Raw genomic sequence first — 18,761 nt, forward strand, 5'->3', positions numbered from 1 at the left:
GTGGTGGTGGTGCTGGACGTGGTAGTGGTGGACGTGGTGGTGATGGACGTGGTGGTGGAGGACGTGGTGGTGGTGGACGTGATGGTGGAGGACGTGGAGGACGTGGTGATGGACATGGAGGACGTGGTGGTGGTGGTAGACGTGGTGGTGGTGGTAGACGTGGTGCTGGTGGACGTGGTGCTGGTTGACGTGGTGCTGGTGGACATGGTGCTGGTGGACGTGGTGGTGGTGGATGTGGTGGTGGACATGGTGGTGGTGGACGTGGTGGTGGTGGATGTGGTGGTGGTGGATGTGGTGGTGGTGGATGTGGTGGTGGACATGGTGGTGGTGGAGGTGGTGGTGGTGGCCGTTGTGGTGGAGGTGGTGGTGGTGGACGTTGTGGATGTGGTGGTGGTGGATGTGGTCGAGGTGGTGGTATTGGTGGTGGAGGAGGTGGATGTGGTGGCCGTGGTGGACATGGTGGTGATGGATGGGCCAAAAGAAAAAGTCCCCAGAGTGTCACGCCACCAGTAAAGCATCCAGTCCCACTGCGTGCATGCTTGGAATCCGTATTGATTCCAAAAGGCCCTCGCCATGGTGAGTGCAGCGCTTGCGCGCTGCTAACGCCAGGTGAGACCTAAAAAGGTGTAAACCAGGAGTCTCCAACCTTTTCTGTAGGGAGAGCTACTTCTGCTTAAGGAAATCCCTGCTGAGCTACTTGCATATTTTATCACTGTAAAATAGTGATCACGTGTTAACATAACACTACAATGACCCTAACAAGGATTATCACTAGTGACCATCTAAGCATTCTAGGCAAGGTTAACAACAGAAATGCCAGGAAAAGGCTTATCAATATTAAATGCATCAATCTGAGTAACGAAATAACATTTAAATCATCACATGCCCTGTCGCACATAGGACATACGTTACCAACCACAGGGGCGGCCCTAATCACCTGAACCAGGGGCGATCAATATCTAATCCAAACAGTGGTTCAAGAAATAACTTACTAAACAAGTGCAATACTTACATACAAGTACATATTTATAAACAACCAATCCTAACAATAATCAATAGATAAAGTACAAAGAACAGAGAATAGAGACCCATATACAAAATATTTGTCAAAAAATAAACAAATTTATTACAATTAATATATACTAAAAACAGTTAAGACACAGGCGCTCAATACAATGTGCTGGTACAGAAAACAGTGTGTATTACAAACCAAACAAGTGGCAAACAAAAAAAATATATCATACAGAGGGAACAACATGAAACAAACATAGGACATAACCACAGCAGGAAGTCTCCCCAACTCAAATTGAATTATCATTAGGCTATCAACTTTGAATGTGTTTTAGAATTGCAATATTTTGTCAGTCAGCATATTTGTTTTTGAAGTTACACATATTTTTCTATCAAATACCACTTTTCACTTTGAGCAATCTAACTCAATTTTCGAAAAGAGAAAACCTTTTCTGAAAAGAAAATGTTTGCATTTAATAATAATTTTTTAGAAAATAGACAGTCCCCAAATATTAGCTTGTCATTTTAATCAAGCACTACTGTGTAAAAATGCCTCATATCAAGAGGTTCTGCTTTGAATACCCAGTTATCATAGGCTCAGGATGCTCTTTATAACACTATGCATGCCCGTGTTATGCTAATATTGCCCACTATTATTACCAGGGCCACCACTATGTTAAGGCTGGACGCCGTAATATCCGCAATGCCTACCATATATCAGTCATGGCCATTTTTATGTGAAAAGGAGTCACCATTTTGTCAGGGATGGCTAAAAGTAGGCCAGTCATGCTCCTAATATGTCAATACTGGCAGCCAGTATATCACAACTAGACCACAAATTCCTAAAATGGTCAAGGATGACCATCATTATGCAACTGACACTTTTGTTCCATGAACTGACATAATGGCACCAGAGATACAACCCTTATGATTGGGACCAGCAAACACATTTGGCAGTCCTTGATACTAGCCGTAGCTTCCAGAAAACAATACTGTTTATTAAGGAGGGACATAATGTCAGACAGACATACACATAAATTAATGCAGATGAGGCTCTTCATTGTCTCTACCTTGGATCCATACCCTGCTCTCCTCAGCTCCTGGGCTGATCATGCTGCCAACTAACATTTTCACTCTGGCTTCTGCAGTCATCCACTTTGGTGGGTCAGCACTGGATACTGCTGGTGCATTGTTCACATGCGTGTGGTGCGACTGATCGAGCAGAGCATATAACGTGGCCAATCTCATTGTGACTTAGATATAGAGTGAATACTGATGGCCATGTGGTTGACCCCATTTGTGTAGGAGAGTAGGATTTGCACTTATGTTGCCCCCACTTTTTTTCTGATGTTAACACTGGTTTCTGGCTATAGTCTGGCTGGGTCCCTGCTAATCAGGGCCCCAGTCTCTATGTTTTCTCTAAACAACTTGGAGTGCATATTAGATGCACTAGTGATTGGATACTGTGGTACCTTATGAGCCCCTAGTATATGGTACCTTAGGTACCAATGACATAGGTACTTCACAGGCCTACCAGGGGCTGAAGCATGTATTATGCCACCCCTGGGAAGCAGACTAAATCTGACACCACAGGCCTGCTACTGCAGCCTGGGTGAGGTAGTGTTAGCACTCCTCACTGAGGTATAGGCACCTATATCTCACCATACACACACATATAAACCTATCAGTCAACCCTAAGGCAGGCCCTATCAATCCTGAGGGCAGGGTGCTTGGTTTACAATGTGAGGGGGTGCCTCTGCTTGAGCAGGACGCCTCTGCAGCTGGCAGAGTCTATTCTCTCTGGCTGTTTGTAGATGCGGTTAAACCATATACTCTTAAGTGCATTATAACCTAGCGGTAAATGCTAACTTGTTGTGTTTGGTGTCAAACAACTTGGAAACATACCCCCACACCAGTAACTGGTGTGGGAGTATGATCCCACCCTTCTGGAGGGGCCGACTTGTACCCACTGTGGAGACACGGTAGAAATCTGAAAGAGCCCTGGCATCACAAAATGGATACCACCAGCACACACACTGGGCTGCCCTCCTGCTGCTGACTGAAACTCGCAGTGGAGGAGGCCCAACAATAGGCATCCTGTCACAGGGAGGTGTCACCACCTTCCAGACAGGATTTCGTGTATTGGGGCTGGGTGGGTGCACTCCTAGAGTGCTTTGAAGTCCTGCACTGGGGGAGCAGTAGGCTCCTCTGTGCATATGCCAGCTCAAACCGGTTCAGGGGCTACCTGCCACTGCTCTGGAGCGAAACTGGACAAAGGGAAGTGGGTGTAATAATAAAATAATAATAAAACCATTTTTAAAGCGCCTGGTTACACTAACATAGTGTGTCCCCGCGCTAACAAATGCTGCTGCTGCTCCCCTAAAATCAGAGACCGGGATCAATACCCCAATCCTCGAAACAGAGAAATTAGTTTGTACCCGGGAATAGGTGGGTTTTCAATTTTAAACGAAATCTTGCTTCCGAAGGCTCCATACGGAGAGCAAGAGGGAGTCTATTCCAGTGTTTGCAGGCCAAGAACCTAAAAGAAGCACCTCCGATCCTAGTCTTACGAACCCGGGGGAGCTGGAACCTCATCGCTCCCGCAGACCTGAGGTGGCGGACAGGGCGATGCATGGTAAGAAGATTACGCAAATAGCCAGGGCCTTTACCCTGAGCTATGCGGTGGGCTAAGCAGAGAGCCTTGAACCTGATGCGCTCCTCAATGGGGAGCCAGTGAAGTTCATAAAGGGCCTTTTTTCCTGATGCTCTACGAGGGAGGTTGAGCACCATACGTGCGGCGGCATTTTGCACACGCTGGAGTTGATGAATACCTTTTTTGCTGAGCCCCAAAAGGAGAGCATTGCCATAGTTCAGGTGAGGTGTGACTAAGGCATGAATGAGTGTCTTTCTGGCACTTATGGGGAGTAGCTCAAGGATTTTCCGAAGAGTTTTAAGTATGCCAAAGCATTTGCTCGTGACTTTACTGATGTGTTGCTTAAAAGAAAACTCCGTGTCCATCATGATCCCCAGGTTTCTAACAGACTGAACCGGCTGGGGAGTGTCTCCCAGTTGTGTTGGCCACCAGGCTTGCGACCACGCAGAGGGGGATTTGCCAACAACAAGAATTTCAGTTTTGTCGCCATTAAGGCGTAGACAGTTGTTGTCCATCCACCCAGCTACGGCGAGCATACAGTTGGAAAAATTTGTGGCCCCATCTGACTGGCTATCGGTGAGTTTGATTATTAATTGGGTATCGTCCGCATACGTGACGATATCCACTCCGAAAGCTTCCACAATACGAGCTAGAGGCTCCATGTAAAGATTAAACAGAGTAGGGCTTAAACTGGAGCCCTGAGGGACTCCATGTTTAAGCTTTCTGAGGGAGGATTTGTAAGGTGGGCAATGCACCTGGAAACTTCTGTTAGCTAAAAAGGATTTAATCCATTCCAGTGCAGATCCCGTCACTCCCCTTTCCGAGAGGCGAGACAGCAGCATGGAGTGCAGTACCGTATCAAAAGCTGCACTTAGATCAAGTAAAACCAACGCCACCCACCCCCATGACCCTCCCAGAGGAGTGGTCATAGAGCTAGTCCTTCCCTTTTCTTTAGTATAAGATAGGGAAACCTTGCCATTGCAAATCAGATATCCCTGGACAACGCTCTACAAGAAGAATCCTGGCCCTTCGACGTTCCACTACCTTTGGAAGACGGAAGAATCTCCCTTGGAGTCAAGGAGTGACTCCCCTGCTTGGCAGGCACCGAAAACTTGAATCAACGGTTGCAAACTTTCCCGCTCCCGCCGGAGTCCGAAGTCCCTGCAGCCCCAGAAGTAGATTTCCTGACCTCGACGGCCATTGTGAGTCCCCAGCAGACCTGAGGCGAGTGGACCCCACGAGTGACGAGGAACAGCAATACCCGGTTACCGTGCACTATTGTCGAGTGCAACCCCTTCACGACGTTCTACGAACTTGTGCATTGGACCACGTATGGTCCAAGCCTCCAGCAGGATTTCCCTTGAAAATCAGAGGCCTACCTCGTCCCGAGTGACCGTGGGCTCCTGTGAAGCGAATCCTCACGAGGCGTCTCTGCGCCCCTTGCCGGTTGGGTTGTGGGTCCCCTGAAGACTTTCTCATCAAACCAAAGGGCTCCCCTGGTTGCTCCAGGCCTGCCCTGACTTACCCTCACTGGGTGAGTCCCTCAGACCTTGATGGTCTGCACCGCTGACTTTCTTTGATTTCCACGAGACTTGCTGTTGCCAAGGCTTGTTGGCCCCAATCCGGTTGCTGACATCTCAGTAAGCTGCAGACTTTGTGGGACGTTCCGAATCTACCTCCTGGCTGTCGTCGACGCCTCCTGGACCTCGTGGCTGAAGTGTCAAAACACCCTTGATCACCTGAAATCACCAGACTTCCGTGGGCATCCATCTTCCTGGCCCTGGGTCACTGGCAAGTGACTGTGAACACTGTCCCTTCTGTTTTCAGGTCTTCTTCATCTTGAATCCAGCCTTGGATTCCACCGGACACTTCTCCAGTCTTCGCAAGCAGCAAAACTTCTTCGGCTTCCATAGAAAACGACAATGCGACCCGACACCAAAAGACACCTATGCACCCGGCTTCCCTGGGTGAGGTAACTCGTGCACTCCGGTGCTCCTGTGGGTGTTGGCCCTCGAACTACTTAACTTGTAAGTGGCTTGCTTGTAGACTCTCTAGAAGTACCCTTAAACTTTTAAAAATCCAACCGCGACTTGCTTCATTGAAATCGATAGGGAACCCGCGGCTGTGTTCTCACACTACGCGCTTCTCCCGTGGGTCCTTTATTTACCTGCCTTGGGTGGATTAGTGAGGCCCCAGAGATTCTACAGGCCCTAGGCCTTGTCCCCTTGCAAGTCGACTTTCCTAAACCTCTTTTTTAGTATATGGTCTGGTACGCCCCTAGGGCCCCAGCCATATTTGTGCTTAACTCATTGTGAAACGTTGATATTTGCATATGTTCCTGACTTCTAATCTCATAAAGAGATTAGTAGAGTGTGTCTAGAAATAAATACATATATTTGATATATATACCTGTGTGGTGTCCTTTCATTTGGTAATTCAAGAGATTATAAGGTAAAACAAGCTGCTTTACATTCCTCTGAGACTTAGCCTGAAGGCTGCTCTCCACAGCTACCACTAGGATAGCTTTCTTTAAAAGGTTGTCTTAAACCTATCTACCATAAGAGTCGAATTGGACTGGTGCAAGGTGGCCACTATAACTAGTGACCAGCATATGCCAGGCCAACTTCTCACAATATGCCAACACAATGTGTGTGTTTCGTTGTTATCTTGAGGCCCTGCCATTGGTTTGGCTGGCTGTCACTGAAAGAGTCTTAAAACAAGTAGTTAATATGCTTCCACCTACTGTGATTGGCTTCACCTTTGAGAGCTACTTTAAAGGTGCTGACGTGCTACCAGTAGTTCCCGAGCTACTCGGAGATCACTGGTGTAAACTAATGCACAGGAAGTAGACTGAACACCAAGCAAGTGAACTGGCAGCAAAGTTCATCACGCTTCCTAATAGATCCCCCAAGGATGAACATGAATGATTAAAATTTACTAAAAGTTACTTGGTGAGGTGATGCTTGTCCAGGTAGTCCTTAGTCGACCTTTCCTCCAGACTCAAAGGAAGTTTGAGCACGGTTGCGATCAGGGGAACAGTAATATACTAATCGTTAAATGTTGGCTCCGATCCCAAACTTCTGTTTTAGGTCTCGCCTAAGACAGCACATGCACTGTCTGTCGTGAGACAATTTGTTTACAGTAGGCTTCGAGCCTACTGAATGATTGCATCACTGTTAGGCTGTATTGCCACTCATTTGCTTGCTTGTCAGCTTCCTTGGGCATTCCTTGCTCTTCTGGTATGTGTCCCTCACCTGGAGCACGGACCCATTACTTCTGTTCTTTCACTCCTCCCTTTTCTGGAGCTACTTGTTTCTTTTTGGTTAAACACTACATGTACATATGATTTCAAGCGGTTTCCATCATGTACTGGGTGTTCCTCTTTTTTGTCAGTGTTTCTCCTTTGACCCAAACTCCTTCAGTTTCAGTTCTTGCTTCCCGGCCACATTTCATTGTCTTTCTTGCTTCCAGCCCCCTTCCCGGTCCATGTGCTTCCCCATCCCCGCTTGCACACCCTTCGTTATCATTTGCTGCTCCATCCCCAACCCGCCAACCATTGTCCCTGTGCTTCCCCATTGCCGCTCACCGGTCTTTCTCTCGCCCACTTGCATATTTCTCCCCACCTTTCCTCGCCCCTGTCCACTCCCTATCCCATTCCCCCGTTTAAAAATAAAATAAAATCTATAGCGCATTAGTGCTCTTTAAAATAAGCACATTGCACACAACTTAATTTACTAATTCATGTCGGATTGATAAATAAAACAGAAAAAAATGCTCGCCTTGTTTTGTGGGTGTGCGCAACAGTGTGGGTGTGTGCCTACAAAGGCTCGACTGCTCTTCAGCATGGCTATAAATCGTTGCCAAAGTCAGTAGGTCTCATAGTGAGATCTACAGGATTTGCCAATTCATGTTTAGTCTGTACCAAGAGGAGGATTTGGATTGCTTCACTTGGAGGAAAGATGGGTAGGGTCGATATGATGATTAAAGGACATCAGTCCAAGAATCACTAGTTAGTCGTTTATACTTCGCAGTAGATCCAGTCTACAATTCCCTCTAAAGTCAAGTTGAGGAGGCTAGTTTACAGATCAAATCCAAGGAACATAAAGCTGGAAGACGACAGAGGGTGTGTTTACCCTAATTGCGCTGTCACAGATTACCTTAAATAAGAAAGAACAGCAATCCTGTAACACTCAGAAAAGCATGTGACAAGCCAATAATGAAGAATGTCTTAAATGCCTGTGTTCCCGGTCCCATCACAGAAAATAGACAGACATTCTAAGAAGGGGGGGGTAGGGGTTGGGGTCAAGCCCCTTTTCAGCTAGAACTCTAACAATACGTTACATCACCAAAATTTAGCAACAGAGGACTGAATGTTCAAAAGGTTAAGGAACCAATGTAGAGGGACAGTTTGAAGTCCCACAATAAGTTATACTTCCAAACATGTAATGAAAGTCAACAAACCCTGTAAAAGCAGTGTAATCTGTGTTTTCTGGTAATAGAAATTCAAATTCATAATTCCAGTAGTCCTCTATTTCTGCCAGGTACCACCGGCAGGACAGCTTGAAGCCCCATCCCACCCAAATATGAGACAAAGCACGTTAAATAAGCCATGACACAAGCTGGAATGGATTTGTATCAGTCTGGTGGCAAAATCTTATGCCCTCATATCACCCTCAAAGCCATGATCGTGGAAAGACAGCATCAAGTGGCAGCAGGTATAACTTTCTTGCACCAGGCAACTAAATTGAAACACTAAGTACAGGGAAGACACATCTGGTGTTCCAGCTGAATCAGAAAGTTCATTACAGAAACGTGGGAATTACTATCTGCCAATTATCACTGCACTCTATCCTTTTAGATTAAGTCCTCTCTCCACCACAAACCGCAGGAGGGAAAGGGTGAGGGTAAAAGTGTGCCACAAAGGCAGATTACGACTCTTTACTATTTGGTGTCTGGATTTATTCGTCCCACACCCCTCTTTTTTGGCTAGCGCCTGCAGAGAGGAATTGTACTTACTGTGTGTTTGTATCCTTCTGCTCATCAGATACACGGTCCAGCAGACATTTGTAAACAGCCTGGAGAAACAGTTAGCATGTCAGCCACAATGTCCTCTTGACAAAAGAGAATGAAAAGTGACCCTTGAAAGAAAGTCAATTGTAAACAAGCTGTGACCAAGTCTGGCTTGGGGATTGCATTGAAAATGTATGTATAACGTCCACAAATAAACCGCTTATTTAAGAACGTGTATGGTAGTTAGAATGAAGTACAGAGGTTAGTCGTGAGTGCGGAGGAAAGAGAATCATGTACCTTGGTAAAGGTGTGCTTAGAAACAGCATCAAGAGGCAGCCTATGGAGATGTGCAAGTCCAGGAAATGGACAGAATGCCGTCCTTTACTCCCATTGGGCATTAGCACAATATGGACACACAAACACACACAATCCACCATCCAAGCAGAAAAAGTCCATGATAAATGTTTCACCAGCTACCGATAAACCATTTCTGGCAATAGGGTACCTAAAGTGGTAGACTATGCTCTGTATGGTATTTTCTTTTTCAAATCCAACTGTTTAACATTGGGGATTTTAAAAGCATACTGGAAAACCCCTTAATGCCCGGCAAAGGCTCAAAGACTGGCATTTGTTCAGACTAAAATTTCAGCAGGTCAGTTCCGGATTTGTATTTCTATTAACGATACGTTTATTACATTAAAGTCTCAAACATTTCTTTAGGCAGTGCTAACACACAGGGTTGAGAGGGAAAATGAAAGTAGGGCACAACCCAAGAGATTTACTAAGAACTGTTCAGTGGATTCAGGGGTTTTTGCTCTCCAGAGAAGGTGGAGATGTGCCCTGTAACGTGGAGATGAGCCCTGTAACGAAATGTTTTCTATTCACCCGCGACGATCGCTCACCTGTTGGTACTGTGAGTATTTTACAGGGTCCTTCTCAAACACCTCATACGTCTGAGACTCCAGGTTATCCATCAGAGGCTGCAAAGTAGAAAACAAAAGGTAAACAAGCTGGCTAGGGCATGAAGGATTAAGCTGGATCGCCTTGAAAGAGACCCGAAGTAAGTAGTCACTAACTACTTTTCCCCAGACATCTTTTTTCTCCGTTTTGCAGACGTGGCTTTTTGTAGGTTCTCAAGCAGCTTAGTATACCATTCCACTATTGTCCCAGTAGCCTGATCTCACCTGGAGGTGATTAAAAGTACTTCGCAACCCTCTGCCTCCCCAAAAAAATCTGATAACCATTGAATCCACAGACCGCTAAAAGGAGTCAGTCCGAGTGGTGCCATTAGTCCTCAACTTCCAAAAATCCATCTTGCTGGCACAGAGCTGTATTCTATTTGAATATAAAATTCCCACACAAGAGCCTACCACAGTTTCACATTCCTTCCCTCTCAGGAGCGCTAGTGTCTCACCTGGAGGGGGGATTGCAAGTAATCCTCTTATCCCTTGGCAAACAGCTCATAGGCATTGGGTGGCGGCCTGTTCTGACTAGGCATTCCAGGTACTGCAGGTAGCAACACAAATCCATTTCGGAGTGGTGGTTGGTACCGGTAATGATAAACTGAACCTCTAGCTGCTGCAAGAGAAACACAAATAAGGGTTTTGGAAGCATCCACAATCCAAGTCCAACCTCTCCCTCCTCAGTCACTGGAACTCATTAAGAAAAGTGAGGAATCTAAACCCAACCCCCGTCATGACAGAATCTGACCCAAAGCAGCACCAAGGAGCAGCCCCAAGAGTGACAAATGTTTAAGATCACAACTTTAAGCTACCGGACCAAAGTAGATACCACAGATTACCTTGAGAAGCTAAAAAAGGAGGCGCTATTGGCTCTTTGCCAGCACAGGGAAGCCCTTCTTATTGGTCAGGAAGATGCTGGTTGGCAAAATGGCAGCTTTGATGGGTTCCCCAAGCCAGCAGTCAATGACATGATCCGAGGGGAGGTCAGCACCCAACTCGATGGCTGCAAAGGAAAGGAGAATAGTTAACCCTGTATAGGGTACTTCAAGGCACGTTGATATCAGAAGTCAAGGAGCAACGATGCGATAAAGGCGGGACACTACACATTCATTGTATTAGTGCATGATTCCTCACTTATAGAATAGGTACATCAGACACTATACAAGCTACACACACGATATAGCAAAGGAGACAACGGATCAAGCCTTACTCTTATACATATCAGGTGCAGGCCAGGCAGCGGCAGGGGCAAGAGTACTCAGAAAAGCAGAGAGAAAAGCACAGGCAGAACAAGCCCTCCAAAACAATTAGTACAACATGAACAGCAGTACTGCAAACCTCTCCACACAGAACAATTTCAGCAAATGCAACCAGTTTCCTTTATAACCAAAGTTTTACAGGAGACGTAATATGACACTCACCAAGGGCAATCCCCTTGTTGTAGTCACAGAGTGTACAGAAGTTGTGCCACATTCGGGGAAAAGAGGATGCAAGAGGAGGGGATCATTTGCCCGCTTTATACTGCAAACTGTTTAGGAGGTGATACAACACCTGATCCCAAGGCTTTAAGCCTGGGAGCACGGATCAGAAAAAAAGGCATAATTGACTTGGTTGTCAAAGTTTATTAAGTTGGCTAATAGTAACTCCATTTTTGCAGCACTTCGAGACAGCAAACTTGTGGAAAAAACTATGTGGCCTTGTAATGCTGTGGACCTGGGCAGCCCCGTGAAAGCAGACAGTGAAGAAAAAGAAAAGCGACAGAAAATAAATTCAACAGTCAATCTCCTATACAGCATGCTGAGATAACTACAACCCATGCAGGAGAGCAATTTGAGACCCTTTCCCATACCAACTGCCAGGTGGCTGCCGGCCACGGTGTACTGAAAACTGGTCACGAGGACCTCAGTCCCTCTTCTGTCTAGAGAGCACAGGCTTCCCAAGCAATGTACAATTGTCTCTCCAGACTTCTCAGGTTTAGTCAGAATGGGTTCGCTCAACCATGGGATCCTCCTCTTTGAAGCTTAGTATTCCCTGTGCAAAGACAGTCTAGTGCCTCCACCCCCAGGAGCCTGGCCTCCGTAGGATAAGGTGACAAGAAACAGCACGCCTCCTAACCCTCTCCTCCCACAGATAGGCTTCACTCTTACAGGATGGGGTGGTCCAACAGTGTGTACCATTCTGGGAGTCTCGGATCCTTTACTATCTTGTAGAAGAAAGAAGGAATACCTACGGAATCTCCCCTGACCACCATTGCGAGACCTATCAGCTTTGTGGGAGGGTCTGCCAGCATGCCCCTCAAAAGTTTAGCCTACCCTATTTGGAGAGGATAGGCTTGTATCCCCAACTTCCACCCCATCGGAGTGTAGCTTCTCTTATGCAGGGATGTGCTTGTGTTAATCCCAACCTCCCATTCTCCAGAAGGCTTGCTTTCCTTATTTGTGCACCCTTGTAGCCTGTCTCTAGTGCTTACATAGCATCATTGAGAGATTAGCACACCCACCCTGCACTCCACATCAAAAAATGTTTGCCCTACACTTCTGACAGAGCACTACTGTAGGAAAGTAGGATCTGCTTTTATGGTCACCCCCACTTTTTGCTGGTGTCATATTTTGCTGACTAGTCAGACTGGGATTCTGCTAATCAGGACCCCAGCCTCTGCGTCGTCCCTAAATTGGACATGGTGAGTACTTAGGTACACTCCAGATTGGCTACTGGTGTATCCTTATAAGTCCCTAGTATATGGTACTAAGGTACCCAGGGCATAGGTACACCAGGGGTCTCCCTTGGGCTGAAGCATGTATTATGCTATCCATGAGAGACCACTCAAATTGTGACTACAGGCCTGCCACTGCAGCCTGTGTAAGCTGGCGCTAGCACCGCTTAGGACCGAGAGAAGTTTCCTTATATCTGCGGTGACTGCACTTAAAACCTATAAGTCACCCCTAAGGCAGGTCCTTCCAATCATGAAGGCAGGGTGCTTGGTTAGAAGTGTGAAGGTGCACCTGGATGAGCAGAACACCCCTACAACCTTCGGAGTCCATTCTCCCGGGTTGTAAGTGCATCAGACATTAAGATACAGAGTGGCCATGCGTCATTACGTGACAGCTATCTCTAAATTGCTGTAACAAACTCTGTTGTGTTTGGTATCAAACATGTTGGAATCATACCCCCACATCATAAATTGTGTGGGGGTATGATTCCATGTACTGTAAAGGAGACCCTCAGTGCTCCTGGTACCGGTTTTCTAGACCTGGACAGCAAACTATGGCTGCTGCCAACAGAAACACGATTCTGCCCTCCTGCTGCTGAGCCAAGCTCCAGCAGGGGAAGGCAAGACAATAAGTTTCCTGTCACAGGGAGGTGTGACCACCTCTCAGATAGGACTTGGTGTATTTGGACAGGGTGGGCGATTGCCAGCACCACTAGACTGCTTTGAAGGGCACATTTGGTGCCCTTCTTACATACTTCAGTTGAAACCAGTTAAGGGAGCCATTGGCTCCTGCTCTGGCACGAAACTGGATAAAGGACATGGGAGTGTCCTCCCCACTGCACAGCCCCTCCTTTGAATCATTCCAACCCCTTCCTTACTTCTTAAGGGCTTACCTGTGGGTGGGTCCCTAGATTCGTTGTGGGACAAGATTCAGATCCGAAACTACTTCAGCTTCAACAGTCTGGGCACTTTAGACTTCGCTGTGGGAGCCAAGACTGCAACTGGGAAGACTCCTGCTGCTCCTGTTCTCGTCGTCCTGCAAGTCTGCTGCAATGTCTGTGCCTGTGCTCTATACAGGTTCTTCACAGGGCCTGTGGACATCAAAGATACCCAAAGTAATCTCCCTTGGAGTGAAGGAGTCACTCCCCTGCATCTGCAGGCACTGCAACAAAGCTGACCGGTCTGCTGATCCTGGGCTGCCACTGACTTGTAAAGGCTCAGCAACACAGGTGATGGTTCTGCAACTTCCGAGGCCTGCACGATCTTCTCACCGAGTTTGAGGCCAGTATCCCTCGTCGTAACGGCTGGAAGAGAACTCCTGTGCACTGCGTCGACTTGTCGTTGCCAAGGCTTGTTGACTCTCTCCTCAAGAGATCTTCAGGCTCCAAGAAGCTCCAGTTTCAAGTATCTCCTACACCCAAGATATTTGCCTGCACCTCAGCCTTTGCACTGTGGACCTTCACCCTTTGGTGAGCTGCTCGAGCTCCTCTTGTGCCTCTGGCCTATGGGTCCTCTGGAGGGTCTTCTTTAGCTCCAGTGGGTTCCCCTGCTTGCTCGGGACCTGCTCTGACATACCTGCTCATGAACCTTGCTGGTCCCGACATTGCACTCTTTTCTACGTTAGTGCCCCTGCCGGACACACTGACCCCATGGCTCTCGAAATCAGACATGGGACAGCTCGTGAACGGCTCCTGGTCTTCTACAGCGTCGCCTGGTCTGCACAGCTGCAACTTTTTGGGCACCGTTAACTCTCCTGTATCTCTGACATCAGCAGGCATTTGTCTTCCGTGTCTCCTGGTCACTCCTGAGTGGCATAGACTCTGCCCCTCTGCTTGCATGTACCTCTCATCTTGAATCCACCTTCGGGTTCCACCGGACACTTTCACCTACTTCATGAGCATCATCTTTTCTGAAGTCCTCCATTGTGGTTTACCGCGGTTTCCAACGTCACTTCGCACCTATGCACCCGGCTTCCCTGGTGTAGGTATCCTGGTTCCTGAGGTATCCACGGGTGGGGTGACTCTCGAAACATCTATCTACCACTGGGTTTCTTCAGGGTTCACTGTGAAGGGTGCTTTTTCTTTAAAACCGCAACAGTGACTTACATATTGACTTACATTGAGCATGCAGTCGTGTTCCCACTCTGCACACGACCTCCGTGGGTTTCCTAGATACTAACCATGGGTGGTTCCTTGGATCCCCGACTCTTCTACATCTCTGGGTCCATTCTAGACTCGGGTCGGGGTTCGCATTCTACTATTTTAGTATATGGTTTGGTCTCCTCCTGGGGACCACTTCGTATTTGTGCTACTTATGTGTTCTAGGTCAACAGTATTTGTGTGCATTATGTTTATATCTCCAGGAAGGAGCTATTGCAATGTGATGCTGAGTGTTTATCATAAATACATAATTTGTATAACTACCCTGTGTGGTTCTATCACTTAACCTATACTATAAGATTAAGTACTGGTAAAACAAGCTGCTTTACACTCCTCCTGGACTAAGCCTGAAGGCAGCTCTCCACAGCTGCCATTTAGAGAGTTTTCTAAGGTTGTCAAAGACCACTAAAATTCACCATAAGGGTTGTCTGGATTAGTGCAGGATGCTGCACTTACACAAGTTAGCACCACATACTAAGCCAGCCTCCTACAACTACTTTTAGGGCACATGTAAGAAAATTCGTTTTAGCCCTCAAAAAGTAGCATTAATTCACATAAAAAAAACCTGCCCTCTTCAAACAGGTGTGATAACAAACTTGTAGGCGAGAGGAAGGCTGGAAAAGGGAAGGAGAGCACTCTGCTCTGGCAAATGCACTCACCACTTCCAAGTAGTCTCTTCATTCTTCCTATCTTGATCAGGGCCAAGCACTTGTTCATTCTCAATGAGGTCATCTTGCAGGTCCTCTGCCACGATAAGGGGCACACGCATCCAGAACTGAAGGAATAAGGGAACTAATGTGTGAGGGCAAACATGCACCAGGATACAGCTACAACAAAAATGCTCTAAGTGACTACACTGAATGATCTACTACCAGCATGCTGCAACAAAGAAACATCCACCCATACCCTTGCTACTAGAACACTGCACAACTCCACAGAGGAATCTTAACTGTACTGTACCCCCTGGTACTACATCAATAAATCTCTCTTTGGAACTAACACACTGTTTCCCAGCAACCACACCAATCCACTTAACAGTAGAGAAGAACCTCTACTATACTCTGCCCTCTGCTACTGTGGCATTAACATCCCAAATCATACTTGCCTACTACCTACTTCCGGTACCTGAAATACCAGCAGGACTAAACTGCCTTACTACGTACCATGGACGAGTGGTGGCCTCCATGAATGTGGTTGGTGAGAATCCGAGCCAGATTGCTGTTGTAGCCTTGAGTGATGGAGATCAGGAAAGCAGGAAGCCCGAGGTAAGCAGAGAAGTGCAGTTCCTGAATCAAGCCCTGGAAGAAGGAAACAGAGAAGAGGCTTCTGAGGAAAGGTCCATCTATAATCAGAGCAGCAGATACTCCATTCATGTGGCACACAAGCAGCAGAGGGGTCAAGTTTCCACATTCAATCCGATACTGAAGGCGAAACCAATGAAGACAGGATGGAGAGAGCAGGTACTTACAAACTTAGAACCAGAATACCAAGAAAGGCTTGGCGCTATTTTCTTGAGTAACCTTTTTTCAAACCATATATGTCAGCTAATATTACCTACTGGCAGTCGCCAGTAGGTAGATATAGTTAGGACCTATTTTCCATAGGAAATCTGCAACATTGTATTTGGAATAACTTTGGCGCCGATTGACGAATCTTCGTGAAATTTTCAAAAAACTTTTGGCCAGCTCCGGTCCGCTCCTATCCTGAAAGTTTCACGGTGATTCAACAAGCGGGGGCCGAGAAAAAAGGGGGGTCCCAAAACGCTTTTTCCCCATGCATTTTCCCATAGGACCTTTAGCCGCAGCTACAGCCCGTACTGCTGAACAGAATTACACCAAATTTGGCAAAGAGGTAGTCCTCAGTTCAGACTCGTGCCTTTTGCTTAAATGGTGTAAATCCGTTCAGTAGTTTATGAGAAAATTAGAGTTAAAAGTACATATATATCTATGTCCTCGGAGGATCCGCGCACCCTCCCGAGCACGAGCTGTATGCTAATTGGCAGCCATCTTGTGCCTCTGTAAAACCGAGGCACAAGAAAACCCCCCAAAAAAGGCGCAAAACGCAAAAAGGGGGCAGGGTAGAAACACCCTGACCCCCTAGGCCTGCTCGGGGGGTCCCACAAGGACCCCCAACGCCCCAAAAAAATAATTATTTTTTTTAAAACGGGAGGATGCACGCTGGATGCGCGGATCCTCCCGATAGAAAAAAAAATTCAGCGCGGCCTCCCGCGCTGAATATGCTAATTTTCCCCCGGGGGACCAAATCCCGGGGGCAGAATAAAAAAAAAGTGTGGGGGGTTCCAATCTCCCCCACACTGACCCGTGGACCGCCACCCCGCCCCCGGGCTCGAAAATTGTATATGCGGGAGGGCTCACGGCTCTTCCGCAACCCCGGTTACCGCCACCCCCCGGGGCTTCTTGAACATGGGTGGGGGGGCTCTCAGCCCCGGGGACCGCCACTCCCCGGAGCCTGAAATAATTTGGGGGGGACTCTCAGGACCTGGGGACCGCCACCCACCCTCCTGCAGTGTCCCAGGGTGCCCACCCCCGGGACACTGGTGTTTGCAATGGCAGGGCGAGAGCCTCGCGGCTCCCACCCTGCCATTGCAAACTGCTTTGCTTCATTGAAGCGAGAGCAGGGAAACCTGCTCTCGCTTCTATGAAGTAAAGCTGATTGCTTTTCCACATGGGGAGCAGCATGTTAGCTGCTCCCCTTGTGGAAAAGCAATGCCGGCTCCCGCAGGACGCGGGCAGCCGGCTGGGACCGTGGGGGGTTTGGGGACCCCCCCACGGCCCCAACGAGAGGCCAGGCCCCGGGGGATGGGGTCCCCGGGGCCATAAGTGGCCTGGGAGGGGGGCCATGCGGCCCCCCTCCATCATTAAAAAAATAAAATTAAAATGAAAAAAAATGGCCGGCCCCGGGGGATGGGGTCTCCGGGGCCTTAAAGTGGCCAGAGGAGGGGGGCTACGCGGCCCCTTCCTGATTTTTTTTTTTATAAATAAAAATTGGGGGCAGGCCCTTGGGGATGGGGTTCCCAGGGCCAAAAAAATAGAAAAAGAAGGGGGGCTACACAGCCCCCCTTCTAAAAAAAAAAGAAGACAAAAAAAGATGGGATCGGGCCGGAGGCCATGCCCCCTCCTTACACTACTCTGCAAACGGGAACTAAATCCCCTTGAATACTGGGGGTCCCTGGGGGCCAACTAGCCCACCAGGAACCTCCAGTATGCGCCAGGGGGCTGCGTTGCAGAGAGGTGTATTGAGGCCACGCCCCTTTTTACACCTCTCTGCAACACAGCTCCGTGGCGCTTAATGGAGGTACCTGGTGGCCTAGTTGGCCGCCAGGGGACCTCAGGATTCAAGGGGACTTAATCCCCCAACTTAAAACGCGCCACGGGGCGCGTTTGCACAGTGGTGAAGGTAGGGGGCGGGCCCTGAGGTGATACTGTGCAAACACGCCCTGTGGCGTGTTTTAAGTTGGGGAATTCATCCCTCTTCAATCCAGAGGTCCCCTAGGGGCCAACTAGCCCACCAGGTACCTCCAGTAAGTGCCACGGAGCTGCGTTGCAGAGTGTTGTGAAAAGGGGCGTGGCCTCTGAACACCTCTCTGCAATGCAGCTCCCTAGCACATACTGGAGGTACCTGGTGGGCTAGTTGGCCGCCAGGGGACCTAAGGATTCAAGGGGACATAATCCCCCAATTTAAAACGCACCACAGGGCGTGTTTGCACACCTCACCTCAGGCCCCACCCCCTTCCTTCACCATTGTACAGATATTCCTCTAAAATCAGCCGAACTACGAATTCCGATTTACTCGCCTGTTATCTGGAGAGAACCCAGTGCTGCATCTTTTAGAGCAGCACTGACCCTGAAAAGTAATTCTAAGCGTACTTACCAGTAACTTGTATTTCCTTCCATAGGAATCCATTGTGTGGTTTTCACCAGAAAAGTTTCTAAGTGTCCATTTTTGAAACGTACAAATATTCCTCTAAAATCAGCCGAACTACGAATTCCGATTTACTCACCTCACTCATTTGAGATGTCATCAGTGATGTCACTGACCATGTCATGAATGATGTAATATGTGACATCATCAGCAGTGGATTGCGGGCGCGCGAGATGTAGTTAGTACAACTAACTATATCGGAGGAATTTCAATGGTTTTGTTCGAGTGAAATGTCCAGCTAACTATAACACCCCTAAAACCTATTGTTTTTTCAGTGAATTTCTAAGGTTTTTTAAAAGCTAATTCCTAACTAT

At 47.7% G+C, this 18,761-nt stretch overlaps 1 pseudogene; it reads right to left on the reverse strand.

Annotated features, from left to right (window-relative positions):
* Positions 1-18,761, reverse strand: part of LOC146871254 (protein arginine N-methyltransferase 5-like) — a 239,506-nt pseudogene that overhangs the window by 214,530 nt on the left and 6,215 nt on the right.

This window comes from Triturus cristatus, chromosome 1_1 (genome assembly GCF_964204655.1).
Source record: "Triturus cristatus chromosome 1_1, aTriCri1.1, whole genome shotgun sequence".
NCBI classification, from domain to species: Eukaryota; Metazoa; Chordata; class Amphibia; order Caudata; family Salamandridae; genus Triturus; species Triturus cristatus.